This window comes from Pyxicephalus adspersus, chromosome 10 (assembly GCF_032062135.1).
Source record: "Pyxicephalus adspersus chromosome 10, UCB_Pads_2.0, whole genome shotgun sequence".
In the NCBI taxonomy this organism is placed as follows: domain Eukaryota; kingdom Metazoa; phylum Chordata; class Amphibia; order Anura; family Pyxicephalidae; genus Pyxicephalus; species Pyxicephalus adspersus.
In genome coordinates this window covers 24,610,962-24,628,710 of record NC_092867.1, presented here as the reverse complement: position 1 = coordinate 24,628,710, position 17,749 = coordinate 24,610,962, and positions in this window count along the sequence as shown.

Sequence of the window (17,749 nt, the reverse complement as noted above, 5' to 3'; positions counted from 1 at the left end):
TTGTGCACATTTGAAAAAATCTACTGGTGAGCTGCAAAAAGAGCTTTATATAGCAACTGAAAAATCATTTAATGTAAATTATGGCCTTTATTGTAGGTTGCAGCAGATTTTAAATTGGTTTAATTGAAAGTATAGATGAACAGAGCAGTAATAAAAATATGGTATATTTTGTAACTTGCAACATGTTTATTTATTACTGTATCATTCCCATGGCATGCAGTACATTGCAGTTCCAATAAAGTATTACTGACCCGATATTAAGAAGAAGTCCTGTACCTCTCCTTCCTGTTCCCAGATGCCTTTATCCTGGGACAAAGGGGTAGCTGTTATTTATGAGTTCACACCTCATTTTAGGCAACACATTTTGAGCCTTATACACAAGTGCCAAAATCTCAGCTCAAAGATCATTACAGACTTATGAGAAATCTGTTTTGCCAACAGCTCTTTAAAATACTATTAGTGCTAGCCAGCATGCATTGGGTAATGAACACATCAACTGCCTTGTAAAATAGTAATAGGTTCTTTACAGTCATCTAGAAAGAGATGCAAATCTGACTCAAGTAAAACAAAAAATTAGTTTGTAAGGCAAAATCAATTAATTTTTTACAATAAATTAATTTCTTAGAGCAAATTAAAATAGTGTATGCACACACAATTAAAAAACTTCTCAAAAGTATCTCCTATCTGCTGGGTAGGCGTAGTTAATACATTTTGATGCTACATAGCCCATAGATTTCAGCTATACAGATTTCAGATGGCTTTCTTTACCTCTTAGTATGTATGCTTCTATATTTTAATACTTCAGCGTGCTGTATTAAATACATTTAATTATAAATGAATGAATGGCCATAGACCATGGTCTAGCTAAATACCTGAATAAACAGAATGACCAGGTTTTTCCATCAATGGATTTTCTTTTCCCCTGATGGCACGGACATATTCCAAGATGACAATGCCAGGACTCATTGTTCTCAAAGTATATGTGGGAGCATGGGATATTATTTTCACATATAGTTTGGCCACCACAGAATCCAGACGTTCACCCCATAAAATCTTTGGCATTTGCTAGAAAATACTTTACTCAGTGGTTTGACTCTTCCATCATGGACATAAGGTGTGTGTGTGTGTGTATGTGTGTCGCTCTGTCTCTCTTGCTCTGTCTCTCTCGCTATATATATATAATCTGGAAGATCATCTAGGTATTGCCCCTAGCATATAATCGTTGCACATGTTTTGTATACTGGTAAAAAGACTAAACTCATTGTGAAATGCTTAGTCATTCTATTTATTTTACTAGGTAGATTTTTACTAACATTAAAAAAGTCATAAAATACCTCTCTTTTGCTTGTGGACCATGCATATAAATTAAGGGATGGAAAAGAAAAAAGAAAAACTTTCTTCTATGGCAGGAATTAGTGCCTAATTTTGTTGTTGTCAGTGAGTAAGACAATATGACCTGAATGAACTAAAAGGCTTAGCACACCATCAGAGAACAAATAAAATAGTCTATTATCTTGGATCACCATGGAAACTGGAACATCAAGTGGGTAACATGAAATGAAAATTGAGTTTCTCTAGAACATAATTTTAATATTTCCACATTTTAAAAGGCATTTATACTTATGTTTATAGGACACATCAGAAAATTGTCCAAGAAGTTGCGCTGTCAGTATTAACTGATTGTGAACACCGGGCAATGCTACCCGTCAAAGTATCTATTTGGTGTAGCACACCCTGCCCTTCTGCGCCAATGCAGTTTTCCTATTATGTTTGCTGGCAATTCCTGGCTGTCTAAATTACAGCAGCTTCTGCCAGAAAACGTACTTTCAAACACAGTGTTTATAAACACTGGTTTGATAGGGTTAAACAGATATAAAGAAACACTGTTACATTTGATAACCCTCAATTTATGATAATCGGCCTTAATAACTTACTCTTTCTCTTTGTTTTAATTGTAAATACCTGTAGTTGTCAATACTAATAAAAGTATTACAGTAATCTGATTTTTTTAATAATCCAATCAATATGTTGTATATAAAATAATTTTTACAGCATGCTATTTCCTAGTGATGCTGAAAGAATCAAATGGAAAAAAACTGGGAGATAAAAATGTGGGCCCCCATGCAGAAATGACTTGGAGCCCTCCTGGCAAACTGATTTGGGCCCCTATTGGCTTAGAAGGGTCTGAGAGTCTTGTGCAGCTGCATATTTTGCACCTCTCTATCTCTGCCAGTGGGGACTTTATTGTTACAGGATTTTCTCAGTACTTGTTGACTGCTAGTAGCTATACCCAAAAATGATGGTTATGTCTCTGCCACAGGGGGAAATTGTTCCTACTTTTAAGGCATGTACATACGTTAGATAAAAGTTATTGAAAACAAATTATATCTGGAAGATGCCCAACTCATTCATAATGAGAAATAAGGAATAAATGACTATTCCTGGCAGATTTGTTCTGTTCATGATCTGTTGTTGAATGATCAGTGCTTAAGGACACAGGAAAAAAGGAAAGTGACGTAGTCATTACCCATCTCTTACCAATCACATCTGCTGTCTGTGCAGTTGTCTGGTGGCGAACATACCAATGCAATCATGCAGTTGTTCATAGAGAACTGTTGTATCTCATTTATCAATAATTTGAAATTACTTTTGTTTAATGTCTATACCAGCCATTCTCAATCAGGGTTCCATGCTTTCCCCACAGGTTGCTATGAGCCCCTTGAACTGTGGCTGATTTGTCCCCGTATTTGATGATGCCTGGATAGTTCTGGGGGGAAGCCCCACTTTCTAGAGCCAGCTGCTGATGTTTTTAGTTGTCTTTAAAGATTTTTTTCTAGCCACCACTTTGGGGAGGAATTCTTTCTACTGACCACCAATTCAAAAGGATTTTCATTTAACTCCCAAAAAAAGTTTTTAGTAGGGATTCCCCAAGACCTGAAAAATATTTTCCAAGAAATGTTGGTCCATACATAGCTTAGGTCAGTCAACTTGACAACATTGCAGTGTTCAATACAATACAGTGTTATGCAAACATGCCTAATTACTTTTACTATATATTTTTTAATTGATTGCTTTAAACCAGGGGTCGGCAAAGTTTTAAGGCCGCGGGTTGCTGGCCGGCATTAGGCCAGATGGGCCAGGGGGCGTTAGGCTGGAAAGAACTCCCGGCTAGGCCATATCTGGCCTAAAGGCCGGAGTTTGCCGACCCCTGCTTTAAACTATTTTTTCTAATTATCTTAACATTTATAAGTGAAAAGAAAAAACCTCAATGTTTAGGTGAGGAAAATGAAGGATCTGTTGCTGATCTGAAGTACATGCATTTATACTGCAGATCATTGCAGGCAATCCTGTAGTAAGGTACTTGAATGCAAAATAGATTACTCCAGAAAACAAAAGAATTTCACTGCAATATAAAACATTGATTTACTCTGTTCTGTTGCCATGGAAACAGCCTGACCATCTCTGGTAAAGAAATGCATTTACATTCAAATGGAGACAGGAGCTAGGATATATACACTATAGTGTTTCTAAATGAGCATTGCTGGCATGCCACTGATTGAGTTACTTGCAAACACTGCTAATAGTCGTGCAAAATAGCTTGCTGCTTCTATAACTTATGGCTGCCTGGCTGAATAGACCTTTTTTCTTTTAAGCAATGTCCTATATATAGAGGAGCTCATCCATAAATTTGAGAAAAGACAATAGCATTTGGGTGACATATGGTATTTTAGCTAAAAAGCAGTAAACACCATATAGCATAACATAACAATATTCCTTGGGTAAGCATTGCCATGTGAATAATATCTGTATGCTCAATTTAAACAATGTTACATCAAAATGCATCTACTAATTAAAGGTTTAGGCAAGAGTTTCTCAACCAGGGTTCCTCCAGAGGTTAATAGGGGTTCCTTGAACAATGGGCAATGTTTGCCTCTCAGTTTAGTCTAACTGACCCTCAATCTTTTTGGCTAAATGTAAAGGTGACATTCTTCCCACTGGCCAGCAATGTAAAAGGCATTCTTCCTACTGATCACCATACTAATGTACTGTGAGCTGTGGATATAGTAATTATAGCAAGGGTTCCCTGAAGACCTGAAAGTTAAAGAGTTCACCCAATTTAAAAAGGGTGAGAAATACTGATTTAGATAATGATTTTTTTTTTCTTTGTAGTCTATATCCATGCAATGAAAGTCGCAGATCCCCTCAGGATAATTGTCTTTGACACCCACCTCCTATTCCTCTGCAGCCATGTTCAGGAATCATGTCCACTGGTCACTTCCTGGTCTCAGTCATGTGATCCTCTGAGAACTGCCCTTTTACCTCCAGAGAACCAGAATATTCTGCAGAAGCACTCCATCTGCTGGCAGAAGTGTAAACACCACCAGAGCTGCCTATGCTCCAGTACACCCTCTGGTGGTGGGTTCTGTTACTTGCTAGTCATGTGATTCCCATTTGCCACATGACCTTCCCTATAAAAAGAAGTGACTGGCAACAAGGAGTTCCTTGTTGGCTCTCTTCCCAGGTTCCAGTCGTTCCTTTTCTGCTGCAGATTCTCCTGTGTATCGACCCCGGCTCTGACCCTTGACCACTCCCAATCGCTGTCTGCCCTGACCTTTGGCTGTTCTCGGCTACTCTTGTTTGCCATCTGCCCTGATCTCCGGCTTGTCTGACCAATGCTCCTGTCTCATGTTCCTGCACCACGCTTGCTCCTATATGTTGGTAGTCAGCTTCTGCATGCACGGGGGCCACAACTTGGCAACTGCCCGCAGTGTAGCATCCTCCCCTCAGGAGGCTCTGGAGAAGATCAGGCGGTTGCATTGGGCTGGGGACATTGAGGGTACACCATCCTGCCCTGTGGCACTGTGACAAAGAGTTTTTAATAGTATCAGATGTAAGAAAAAAAAATTGAAAAGCAAGAAAGTGTATTGGGAGTGATAGAAGTTATGGAAATAAACATATGCATGTAATACCTAAGTCTACAAGTCACGTTAGTCATTGTGATTACTGGTGGAGTTTAGGTGGTATTGGTGGCTATATCACAGAAAGGGTTGACTATGGGTTTAATTTACCTTTTATGTCACATCCCAAAAAACATTAACAGTAAAAATACAGATATAAAAGAAATACCAGTTTAAAAGATTTGGGGACTTGTAGGCATCAATAGTCTTACACGAAAAAAGAACAAAATTATGCAATAAACTGCAATAAAAATACATCAGTTTATTACACAAAAGCGTCCAAAGAGCTATATCAATTAAAAACTCCAATTTACAAATGTGGCATCCAATAAATTGCCATATATTTAGCATGATACATTCCTATTACACTTCTGCCTATAGGTAGCAATACTGATACACTTTTGATGGATCTCTGGATGGGTTATTTCTTAAACTTCCTTCCAAAATAACCATAGAGCCAAATTGGCCTTCCTGACTCTCTCCAAATCTTTCATCCCTATCTGTGGACTGTGATTGCTTACCTCTGTTGACCATTTCCATTCCATGGTAAAGAACATGATAGTAAATGTTTAACGTTCCTATATGGCATGGGAGGATGTAAAAAGTACTTTTACTAACTTCTCCCGCACTTAACCCCAGCATGCTCACTCTTTTATAAGTCTATGTTTAAGTTGTGTGCTGGCTCTTGGCATCCTCTATCTACAATACAGGACTGTCGATCTTGCATTGTAGTGATGACATCAGTACTTCAACCTTATGGAAAAGGCTGTTGGGGACCAGTCACAGGAAGATGCAGTTTGTGGCATTTCTATAGTTCAGAAAATGTTTTTTATTACTCACAAAAAACAATGAAATATAAATATCTAGAAGAACATAAGTATTGTTTCTTTACACATTTCAGTGGTAATGGCTTTCGTAAAGGTTTAGTTTCCGTTCGCTATTTAAAAACAAAAAATAAATACAGTAAATTGAATCTCATCTATACGAAATATACTGCATACTTTGAAAATATATTTTAAAACTGCCTTCCTTGGAGCTGCATTTTTCAGAATGAAGAGATCTGTAGGAAAAATCATTGGTCAGTCCAGTGTTCATTAGACAGTGAAGCAGACCATCTCCATGTGTTTTCCTATTCAATTATATATTTATTTATCAAAGGCAGCGGGAAGAGATAATTTTATTGTAAATGTGGTCAACAGGCAGTGGCAGATATAGTGAGAAACACTATATTTGGATTTTCCTATATAAAATATAATCTTTTATAATATAAGGGTAAAATTAGCTTAAAAGGTGATGAGAATTAATCAGCGGACATCAAATCACACAAAGCTGGCATTTAGAAATGGTGTTGAGTTGCTTTTTGCTTGTATTGGTTTGACACACAAAATGTGTGCCATTTCCAAAATGATAATCTGTCAGTATTAAAATATAAGCATCAATATGCAGAGTTTTCTCTGCTCTGTCACCTGCTCTTAGCAACTGTACTAAAGCTTCAGGCTACATTTTGCTTTTGAAGTGGCCTTTTTAGCATGGGATAAACGTTTTAAGATTACCCACATATGTCCAGGTTTAAGAAATAACACTAGCCCAACACGGCCAGCTTGCTGGTTATCCCAGCACTTCTAAAACCCTGTTGGGTTCTTCTACTGCTGTACCTAAGTCACACCTGGCCTCAGGCTCCAACTACTAATCTCAAACTTCAACTCTCTCCTATATTGATCAACCAGGCAATCCAGAGCCACCTCCAAATCCTGACCTGGAAAAGTAAAGAAGTGTTTGGCCCACCTAGTCCTTCCAAGACACTCCAACCCTCGATCTTAATTAAAAAGCCAAAGATCTTCAGCACAACAATTACCCACAGCCTTATCCAGGTTCTCACGAGAAATGGAGGAGATTATTATCTAAACTTGTCATCACATTTGAACTACACCCTGCATTTTACTGTAATGCAACGGAAGACTGAAATAAAGAAGCGTTCCTTGGGCCATTGGAAAAGTCAAGTGAGATTATTAGCCTGAGTCAAAATCATGTGAAACTCTGTTTATTTATTGTAAAACTTTCTTCTCCTGCCTAATGCTGCAGTTTGACAGGGCAACTACTGCCCCACCACACCATTCATTTAGGGAAAATGTGGAAATTGTAGGTTGCTTCCCATCTGTTGTTTACTATCATTATTGTTTACTAATTACAGGAATTACTGGGAACACCTATATCTGTAGCATTGCCTAAGAAAGGGAAAGCAAGAAAAAGGCCTCAAGGTCTTTGTAACCTATATTGCTATTACAGAGAGTTGTTTACCACACTAAAGGTAGCTAAACATTTAATTCATATCTGTAGAAGAATGCAAAGTACTGTACACATCTAAAATGCCACTGAACATGGTAGAGGGGATCACCCTAATCTGATGGTTATGTTGGGCCAGTGGAGGACATGGTCATCCTGTAGGGTAAAGATAGACAAGACAGTTTATATAATACATTTGCAGCAAAATTCTCACCTCACACAATGAAATAAGAGCTCATATCAAATCCAATCTTCAACAACTGCATTTTTACTTTTCTGGTCAATTGCTACTTCAACAATGGCCAACTGGTGGCAATAAAGAATATCCACAGATACAAGATCTTTGCCTAATTGTTCTGTAAAGTCACCAAGCCTGTGGAGACAGCTGGTCAGGTCTATGTTTAGCAACTTTACATGCCCAAAAATGAGGTCAGAAGACTATCTGAACATACTGAAAAACTAGGTTTTCCCATCAATGGATTTTTTTTCTTCCACTTTTTTTTAACACATGGTTTGGTTAGAACAGAGTAGAGACCTTAACCGCATTAAGAACATTTGAGATGTGCTGGAGAAGAATTTACACAGCAGTTTGGTGAAGATCTTGGTAAAAAATTATTAGAACTCTGGACGGAATTAAACGTTGTGACATAAATAAAATGATACCATGGAGAATTTGTGACATAATCAGAGGAAGGTGGTTTAATGAAATATTAATTCGCAGATTTTTGCCCAAACTTTGTATATTCATCCATGGATTAATAGAATTGTGAGCGGGTAATTTACTGGCTTGGAGCATATTCTTGCCGTTGCAGACAGTTAGAGGCAAACTACAGACTCATTCAGTTTATTTTCGTGAATGAACACAAAGAAGAATGCTTGAACACAGTCTATGAGTTTCATAGCAACTGATTTAAATCCTTCTTTTACAACAAGGAAAAAAGACAGGGAACCTTAATGATTGCTATGTCCAACTGACACCTTCATAAATAAGGTCAGCTTACTTTGTGCTCAGTTTTTTGGAATAAATTCATGTTTTAAGGTTCTTCTGTAATGACATTAAATGTGATACTGAATAAGACAGCTCATCCACAATCCAGATAGTACTTTCCCGTATAGTCAGCATTCATTTTTTATTCATCCAATTAACCCAAAGCCTATTGTTTTAAAGGTCACCTGGCTGGAGAAAAATATGTCTCTAGAATTTTGATAAAGAAACTCCATCCTTGTGGATGCTGAAAACATATGATATGCAGTTTTACCAATACAACATGATTTCAGAGACTGACTATTGGCAGCTGACCGCTTTTCATTACTGGTTAGAAATAAGCATGCAGACAGTAATAAATTATTCAAAATGACGTAGCTCACTAGATTAATGCATGCCTTGCATCACAAGTTCAATGAATGGACTTTACAGTATACCTGTAAGGGAGACAATCAAATTCTCCGACATCTATTCCTTCCACAGATGCACTTACGTACATTTTATATGGTTGCTATATCATCTATTACTGTTATACTGATTATGTGAATTATTGTTAATGACTATGTATAAAGAAACAAGCTGAAAATCCTGACGTGTTCATGTATTGCAAAGATAAAGCTGTTGAGTCAAAAAGTTTGTGCGCTTTGGTGTTATTTATTCTGAATGGCAATGAAATGCAACCTACGACTGCAACTCATGGTACATTGTGAACAAAACAAAATGCATTTCTGTTTATGGCACTGCCGTGTGGTAGGCGGCTTATTCAAATGAATCTGCTGTCTTAGGTACACACGTGCAATTGTTCCCATCTGATAGTCGGCTCAGGGCTGATATCGGACGAGAATCTTGTGTGTGTACAGCACCCGACGTTCCTTGTCCGATTGACTGTCCTGACAGATCCACATACGATGGACAATGAATTATCTTAATAGAAGTGAAGGGGAGAGAGCACAGGGGGGTGCCGCTTCGTCTTTCTCCCCCTCCCCTCTCCATAGAGAAAAACAGTGATGTACATACATGCATCGTGCAGTCATTAGTAGTTGGAAAGGATTGTGAAAGATCTTTTCCAATGACAATTATTGCACTTGTATACATAGCCTTACTTCATTGTGGCAGTGCACAGAACAATGCAGAAATATATGGCTGTACTGGTGTGGCTAGGTGGATGTGAACCAGGCCTAAAAGCTGATTTTCTTAAAAAAAACAACCATCCGTTTTTTTTTACATAACTCTACGGATCTTAGATCCATTGACATAATCAAAGGGACTTTACAAAGCAAGCAGATAATGGCTGCTGGGAAGGGCTGTCAGTGGGCTGTACATAGCTTCCTAAACAGGAAGATGAGGGTAACACCAATCTATAATGTCTATGCTCCAATATGGAAATAACTGATCCAATGAATGGAAAAGGGAAAGAAAGAAAGAGGTAAAACAAGGTTGTCTACCTCAGTTCTTGATTTATTTTGTATTATGTCACACACATGCACATATAAATTGTAACATAAGCTTAAGTGTGCTGGTAACTAGAGTACAAAACTATTAGGGCCATTAAAATGTTGGGATGGAGTTTTAACAACAATTCAAATAAATTACTAGCAGCACTAGTAGACTTAAAATAGAATGCAATAGTGTCCTTTTAATTGTCCTTGTGGTGTGAAATTGTTTCTTCAAATAGTTTTTTCATCATTGAGTAGACAGAGAGGCACATCACAGCACAGGATTATGTGCCACCTGAAACCTTTGTGGCTTCTTCAGTATTGTCTTCCACTCATAGCAAGAGTTTATCGGCCCTCTAATGTATCCCTAGAGAGGGCAGGATTACAGCTGACATGAATTAGAGAGAACCCTGTCTAAACTATCATGGAATTCTATAGCATTTACTTTAATTTTCAGGAACCTCAGTGATTCTGAATTCCAGGACCACTCACCTCGGACCAATTCTTCTCATCTAAATCCAGCGACAATAAGAAGCACAGTTCTCAGTGTGAATTGCAGTGGTGAAACATAAGAGAACATATGTTTTAGATACATACAGTCAAACAATCTGAAATTGATATTTAGGTTTCAAGTGGATGGTTAGGATCAACAATGACTTCTTATATATATTCAGGACTCCAGAAATTAGAAATCTGCACCTAAAGCCAAACTAAAGCACAGTTAAAAAATGAAGAGCAGGGACAGGCTATGCTTTTAGTACTTAGTGCTCTTATGCACTTAGTGCTTACATGATGTAATATTTCTATGTAAAATTGTGTTAAACCTACGCTGAAGGTTATATTATTTTTATAGCTTAACCAGACAACCATCATAGACAATCATTTCAAAGCTGGCAGAATATACTGCAAACACTACATGTAGGAATCTATCCCAGACACTCATCCAGCCCCTGAGTGTACAAAACCTAAATGTTCAATAGTTTTAGATTTGTGCTCTATTTTGCATATTATAATAACAGAACGGTATCCACTTCATTCCATGTTATCTTTATGAGATAGGTAAACAGCTGAGAAATGGGTGATTAACTTCATATGATACAGTTAGTTTATCTCTTGCAGATAGCAACACATTGGCATTATGCCTCCTGTGCAAGTTCCTTGTTAGCTGCTCTCACAAGAGCAAACACTCCATTATAATTGACATGTTTTATATACTGTAAATTTGCATAATATTACAGCAACAGTTATGATCAACTATTTAGAACTAGAACATATTATTTCCATGCATAATTAAGTTTAAACAACAATATCCCAGATGATTAAGGTAATTGGTTCTTTTTTTGGGGAAAAGTAAACCTGAGCACAGAATGAAAAAATAATAGACCAGAGGATAATTTAGAAGTTAGGAAAAACAACAAAAAAAAAGAACAAAATTACCAATAGATTCTGAGACATCCTTATTTATATGCAAGTGTTGACTATTCCTGTAAAAGTCAAGTTTGACTCGCACTTGGGACACATTACAAATGTAGACCACCAAAATTCCTTTAACTTCAATTAAATATAACTTTTTTATTCTGACACTACTTTATTTTTCTACCTCCTTTAACAGGGTAAACTGTCTAGGGAGTGTTTCGGTTATAGGGTTGGGTTAAACCACATAACACTGCCAGGGTACTTGATATAGTCAGCTTTTACTTGCGTAAAAGCTAAAGTTGGGCTTCAATTTCTTTTCTTCCTTTGTCATGTCTATTGCCATTATTGTCAAAGATTTATTCATGTTTCAACCAAGATTCAAAAAAAATTTTAACCTAAGTTTTTATTGTAAAAATATATGACTCTTCACTGAAAGATGTGTTAAATCTTCAGCAAAACATTTAAATGATCCTTTAAAGTCTGTTTAAATTACATACATGCTATCTAAGCCTATCCTGTGATGACCTTGATGTTCGATGTTCCCCTGTTGCAGCCCACAGTCTATGTTTTTGCTTTATAAGTATAGTATATATATATATATATATATAGTATATATATGTATTTTATTTTTTTGACTTTTTCAAGAAGAGTCAGTTCCTCATCCCTGGAAAAGTCACATCCATTTCCTCTTCTGGGAGTGTGTAATTACTTTCTCAGTTGGACCCACTGCTTTACCTTTCTCTTCAATTCGGTTAGCAAATAGAAATACAAGAAAGTAACCATTCCCAACCAGGGTTCTGTAGAACTCTAGAGTTTCTCCAGGGATTCTTTGAGATGTGGTTGATTCACCTCCCATTTGATGGTGACTGCCAAGTTTCAGGGCCAGTGCTACTTGGCACAGCCAGCAGAAGGACACTAATGATAATTCTACTTGTCTGTAAGGATAGCTTTCTGATGTTAATTATAAAGAAGGCATTCATCCCACTGACCACCAACCTAGGGAGCATTCTTCCCACTGATCTTCTATTAATTGGTTTTAGTAAGTAACAGAGTTACTTTAGGGTAAAGTGATTAAGAAAGGCTGATATTGAGTGTCAGCCCAATGGTTTTTTGATGCTTTTATAACATGCAAAGGTTGAATAATCATTATAAAAAAATGTTGAAATGAATGTTGTGATGTCAGGGACTCTTTAAGCTATAAAAATATACAGTTCCTAGGTAGTCAGATTGTGTTGCCTGTAAGCCTTTTACAATGAGACTTTTCAATTGTGAATGACGTATACCTTTAAAAGCCATAGGAAGCATTACATATTTTGCTTTGACAATTAGCTGTTCTTTTGAAGTAAGCTGTTTCTTCAGTGGCATTACCTGTCAAGCACTTTTTTTTTGTCTCCTAAAATCAAAGCAAGGAGTAATCAGATTGGTAATTTACTCTCCTCTCAGGGAAATTCAAGGACTTCAGTGAAAATGACTAAAGTGAAAATGTCCCCCTCTGAACTGTCATTGTACATGTAGCTGGTCTTTAATAATGTATGGGATTAAATTAGTGCTTTTGTTACATTCAAGATCGCTAAATAAGAGCATGCTTGAAATTTGAAGGACATGAATAATTCATCTTCAAAGCTGTATTAAACAACACAAATTCTGTAAATGCATAAATTGCTAATTTCTGAAGTCTAGGAGCTGCATGGGGCCTCTTCTAGAGACACAATTTCAAGGTTGTGGAACAAATGAAACAAAGTACATTGTTCATGATCTTATTGAACTCAGCCATGTGGTTATGACTTAATGGCCCTTAAAAAGTGCTACAACCCAATTCAGTAGTTTGATGGGCAAACACACCTTGTAAATGAGAAAGATCTAAAAATTATATTACTTAATAATGTATATAATAACTGCAGTATTTGCCCATTTACCACCCAACCAGAAAGATAGAATCAATAATTTGCTCCCTCTTGCTAGTTACTCCATCAAACCATCCTTGACGTTTCAGTGAATCACCAACTTTTTAGCTAAGACAAAACATTACTGGAAAAAGTGGTCTGGAAGACATAGCTCTGCTGCAAACTCTTTTATAGTAGGCTCCTCAGGGCAGGATCCTCTCCTCTTCCTGTGTCACTGTCTGTATCTGTCTGTTATTTGCTACCTCTATTTATTGTACAACGCTGCATATGTTGGCGCTATATACTGTTTATTATTAATAATAAAAATAATAATAATAATACTCTGAATCCAGGATGACTACCCACTGCCTGATTGGAAATCTGGCTAAATTGAGCAGCACTGCTACAGTTAGGATTTTGCTGTGTCCCTTCCCCCCTTTCCCAATATAATTTCCTATGCCTGAGCAGATACTGCTTATCCCTGTGTTGGCCTGACACTAATATTCGGCATTCTATACAGTCACGTGCTGTACTAAATGCTGTGTCAAACTGGATTTTGGATATTGGAGCAATGCCACTTGGTAGTAGTGGCAACAATAAACTGTTATGAATGCATGATCCCTGCCTCCTGGTACTCACAAGGCAATGTACCACACAACTTCATTTCATAGAGGTTAAACAGTCTGCCTTCCTCAATTTTGCCTTTTTTTGTTTCCCGATGGCCAGGAGAAAACAGTGCATAGGTTTTATTGGGATGATTCAAGAGTTACCTACCCTCAAAATTTGCCTGTTTGAGACAATTTTAAATCCAGGTAAATTGCTGCATATTCATTATTGTATGAATTAAAATCCTGAATCCTATCATGCTCCAGATTAGAATGACTGTTCTGCTGTAACCCATCATTTAATGGAGGTTAGTTAGTTTTATGGTTAACAAGAAGCCGTGGGGTGTGGGCAAATTTCTAGCAGGGTAATAATGAAGACTTGTGTCTTTCTTGGCTGCATTTCTCTTGTGCAAGACAGCTCGGTAAGACTCAAAATCCAAATGCTCCAAAGAGCTGAAAGGTTGGAAGCCATTGTGGAGTGTTAGAAAGGTATGTTAGTTGTTTAATACCAAATTGGCATGCTGTGTTGGTAAAAAGCAAAGCAACATGGCATCATCCATGGAGCCTGTAGAATTGCTTTCAATGAAAAGCTTCTACAATGCAATTAAACTCACTTTTTAATAGCCCTAATTTATACACCCTTAGATACTTCTATCATACTTTCCAATAAAAAAACATGTATTTGTGGTTTGCATTTAAGTGATGCCCCACTGTCCAGTGCTCTACAATGCAAAATGACAATTATTTACTTTAATGGAAATGAACTGCTCCAGTGGTGTGACCACATATGAAAATATAAGATTCTCAAGCAATACTCTGGGTCTAGTCTGAAATCAGAAAGTCTTCCACCTTCAAAATCAACTTAAAGGGCAGTAAAAAGTCACCTTTTGTTAATACCTAATAGAAGACATGATAAAGGAAGATATTCCCTATCGGTATGGGTGCAAAGCTATTTTCATCTGGCTGTAAGGCTATTTTCATCTGGCTGTAAATTCATAAAGAAAGAAATATACGTGCACAGCTGAAGGTTTGTTTACAGCATAATGTATCATAAGGCACATAATGTCCAGTGTTATACATTGCAAGGTACTGCAACATGGTGTAACTGTATACTGTGGATATGTATTGCGGTGTCCAGCAATTCTCCTCTACATTTATTACAATGCGCTACCCAATTGTTAAAGAGCAACACTAGTAGGTCTATTTATAAGGCATTGAATATGATATTCACAGAAACATTTCCTGGTGGAGAATCAATTACTGCTATTAAAACACATGGACCTTTTCACCAAGGAATATATTAATAAATGTCAGATTCATTCTTTATCAATAGACCTCTTAAAGTAACGGTGGCTATTATTGTGGCATTAAGGTTCCAGATTTAAACCTTGCCCAGGACACTATCTGAATGGAGTTTTCTTGTTCTACCCATGTTTGTTTGGGTTTTCTCCCCCAAACCAAAAACATGCAGTTGGGCAGGTTAATTGGCTTCCCCAAAATTGGCCATAGACTACGATTAAAGTGGAACTAAACTTAAAAATGTAAAAATTATGAGCAGGAAGGGCCCTTTGCAGAAGGAAGAATTTTACCTCTTTTGTAATTAAATAACTTACCTGCTTGTTTGCAATTTTTACCTAAACTCAACTCACCTTTCTCTCTCGCCATCTCCAGAACTTTAACCTGGACCTCTTCTGAGATTGGGAATAGAACACACATATACTTTTTGTGTTGAATTGTGCATTGTGTATGGAAATCCTAATTTAATAGGGCTGCTCAATGCAATGCGCCTCAGTGCATGTTTTGCAAAACCTTGGATTTTGGTGTGGACAGGTCCTATCAGAATTGAGAGAATCTGCCAGGGTTCAGTTTTTGAACAGTATCACAAAACTTTCTCAAAGTTCACAAACTTTACATCTCACCTTGTTAAAGTCTAGGGGCTGGTTCTGGGTAATAACTAAGCTGCTGGAAAGCACTTGTCACCACCACCATGGGGACAAGTACCAATGAGACATGGAATAGTCCCAATGGCGGTGCTCAGCTTTCCAGCAGCTTAGTTGTTCTCAGAATCAGCCCCTAGACTTGGTGAGCTGTAAAGTTTGTGGACTTTGAGAAAATTTTCTGATACCGTTAAAGAACTGAACCCAGACAGATTCACAGATTCTCTACTCTTTTATAATAAAGAGGCTGAGTTGTCTAATTCTTAACGAGGAAGAAAACTGGAAAATGGCAAAAACAAAAAAACACTTACCTTCTATCCCACAGCGCAGCCATCAGTCTGGAGGTGTCTTTCATCGGGTCCTGCGTCATCCCTGCATCCATCTGCGAGCTGGTGCGCTGGGCTCCGCCATCTTTGTCTTCTTCCGGGTTCTTCATCCTAAGTCACCTGAGCCAGGCGCAAGATTGGGTGACGTAAGTTGGAAAAAAACTTGCTGATCCCACGGCACATGCATGAGATCAGCAATTTTTTTCCCTTTTTTCACAAAAAGGCTCCTTCTGCACATGTCCGAGCATGCGCAGAAGGAGCACCCAAGAGCCTCCTGGATGCGTGATGTAGGTATCCCGGGAAGCTTTGCGCTTCCATCCGATTGAGAATTAGGGGGCAGTGCTGAACCCTTTTTTGTTGCACTTAAAAAATACAAACAAACAGAATTTTTACCTTTCAAAAAAAAAAGGGTTGTCTAAAGGTACACTTTAACATTTTTTTTTATTCTTGTGACTCAGCTGACTGGGCCAATAGTTATACTTTACATTATAGCCTGTTCCTTATTTCCAAAACCTACAGCCAAATATCTGCCTTAAATATTTCATGTTTTATTATCATGTTTTACTAAAAAGCCTGCCAATCATTTTTGCATATTTTTTGGTTCCCAAAAGAAAGGCTGTGTCAATTATCTGCGTACTAAGAAGTAAAAAATAGTGACCATGTTCACTCCAAAAGTTGTCTGTAGCACAGAAAGTAAAGGGAAATCTTTCTGGGGGTGCAAAAATACTATTTAACTCGTTCCTGCTATATACAAAGCAATTACATGTCTGGATATTGCAAATTTGTTGGAACAAGGGATTTCATGACCAGGTTAGTTTGGACCTCGCTGACCTTTCAACTTACCTGCACCTTTCAACTTGACCAACACGCCCACTTCCCCAAACCTGCTTACCAACCACCCAGCACCAAATAATAAGACAGACACCAAGTTGCAATTAAATTGGCTGGCAAGCCGCCGTTTATTTTACAACAATTAAATAAATAACTGTAACCATAAATATTAAATAACTATAATTAACCATCATTTTAATTATTAAACAAAACAACCTCAATTACATTAACAAAATATTTATCCATCATAACAAAATTAACCAAAATGAAACCCCTTTTTATATTAAACTTCAACAATACTGTTTAAACCTTACAACCAGGCTGCCGGTCGTCTCAGAAGGCATGATCCGTACTCCACCAAAATTTCCAAACCGATGCACCACCTTGGCCCCTAGCCCCCCAGCACCGCCTCAGGAGCCATGACCAACATACCACCATAAAGGGGGACCCTACCACAGAGTATCCATCTTACCACAACCACTGATTTTTCCATGTCCAGGATCCCTGCCTTATAAGACCCCAGCCAAGCACACACCCTAACTACTTACCAATTCCAGGGAGGGTGGGGAAGGCTGTCTTCTCTCTACACTGTCTATCCTAAAAGAGGGACTCCACTCTTTTAAGCCCCCCTCCTCCTAATTCCTCCTCAACTCTGTGCTAGCACTACCCCTCCCCACAGCTCTCAGACCACTTAACCCTGTCCTACTCTTGCTGGGGCCTCACACTCCTATTATGCAGGCCCTACCCTTAACTTTGTATATCCCCGGGCCTCACTTGACCAGGTTAGTTTGGACCTCCTAGCCCTTTCAACTTACCTGCACCTTTCAACCTGACCAACCACCCCTCACCAAATAATAAGACAGACACCGAGTTGCAATTAAATTGGCTGACAAGTCACCGTTTATTTAACAACAATTAAAAAAATAAAAAACGGTAAGCATAAATAATAAATAACTATAAACAGGAGGCCTATTTATCCAGGCCGTAACCCTGGCAACCTAGCTGCAGGGAGGCAGGCAGACAGCAGCCCCACCAGCTACTCTCCCTTACAGCCAAGCTTCACCTCTGAAGCCGCTGCAGCCATAAGCT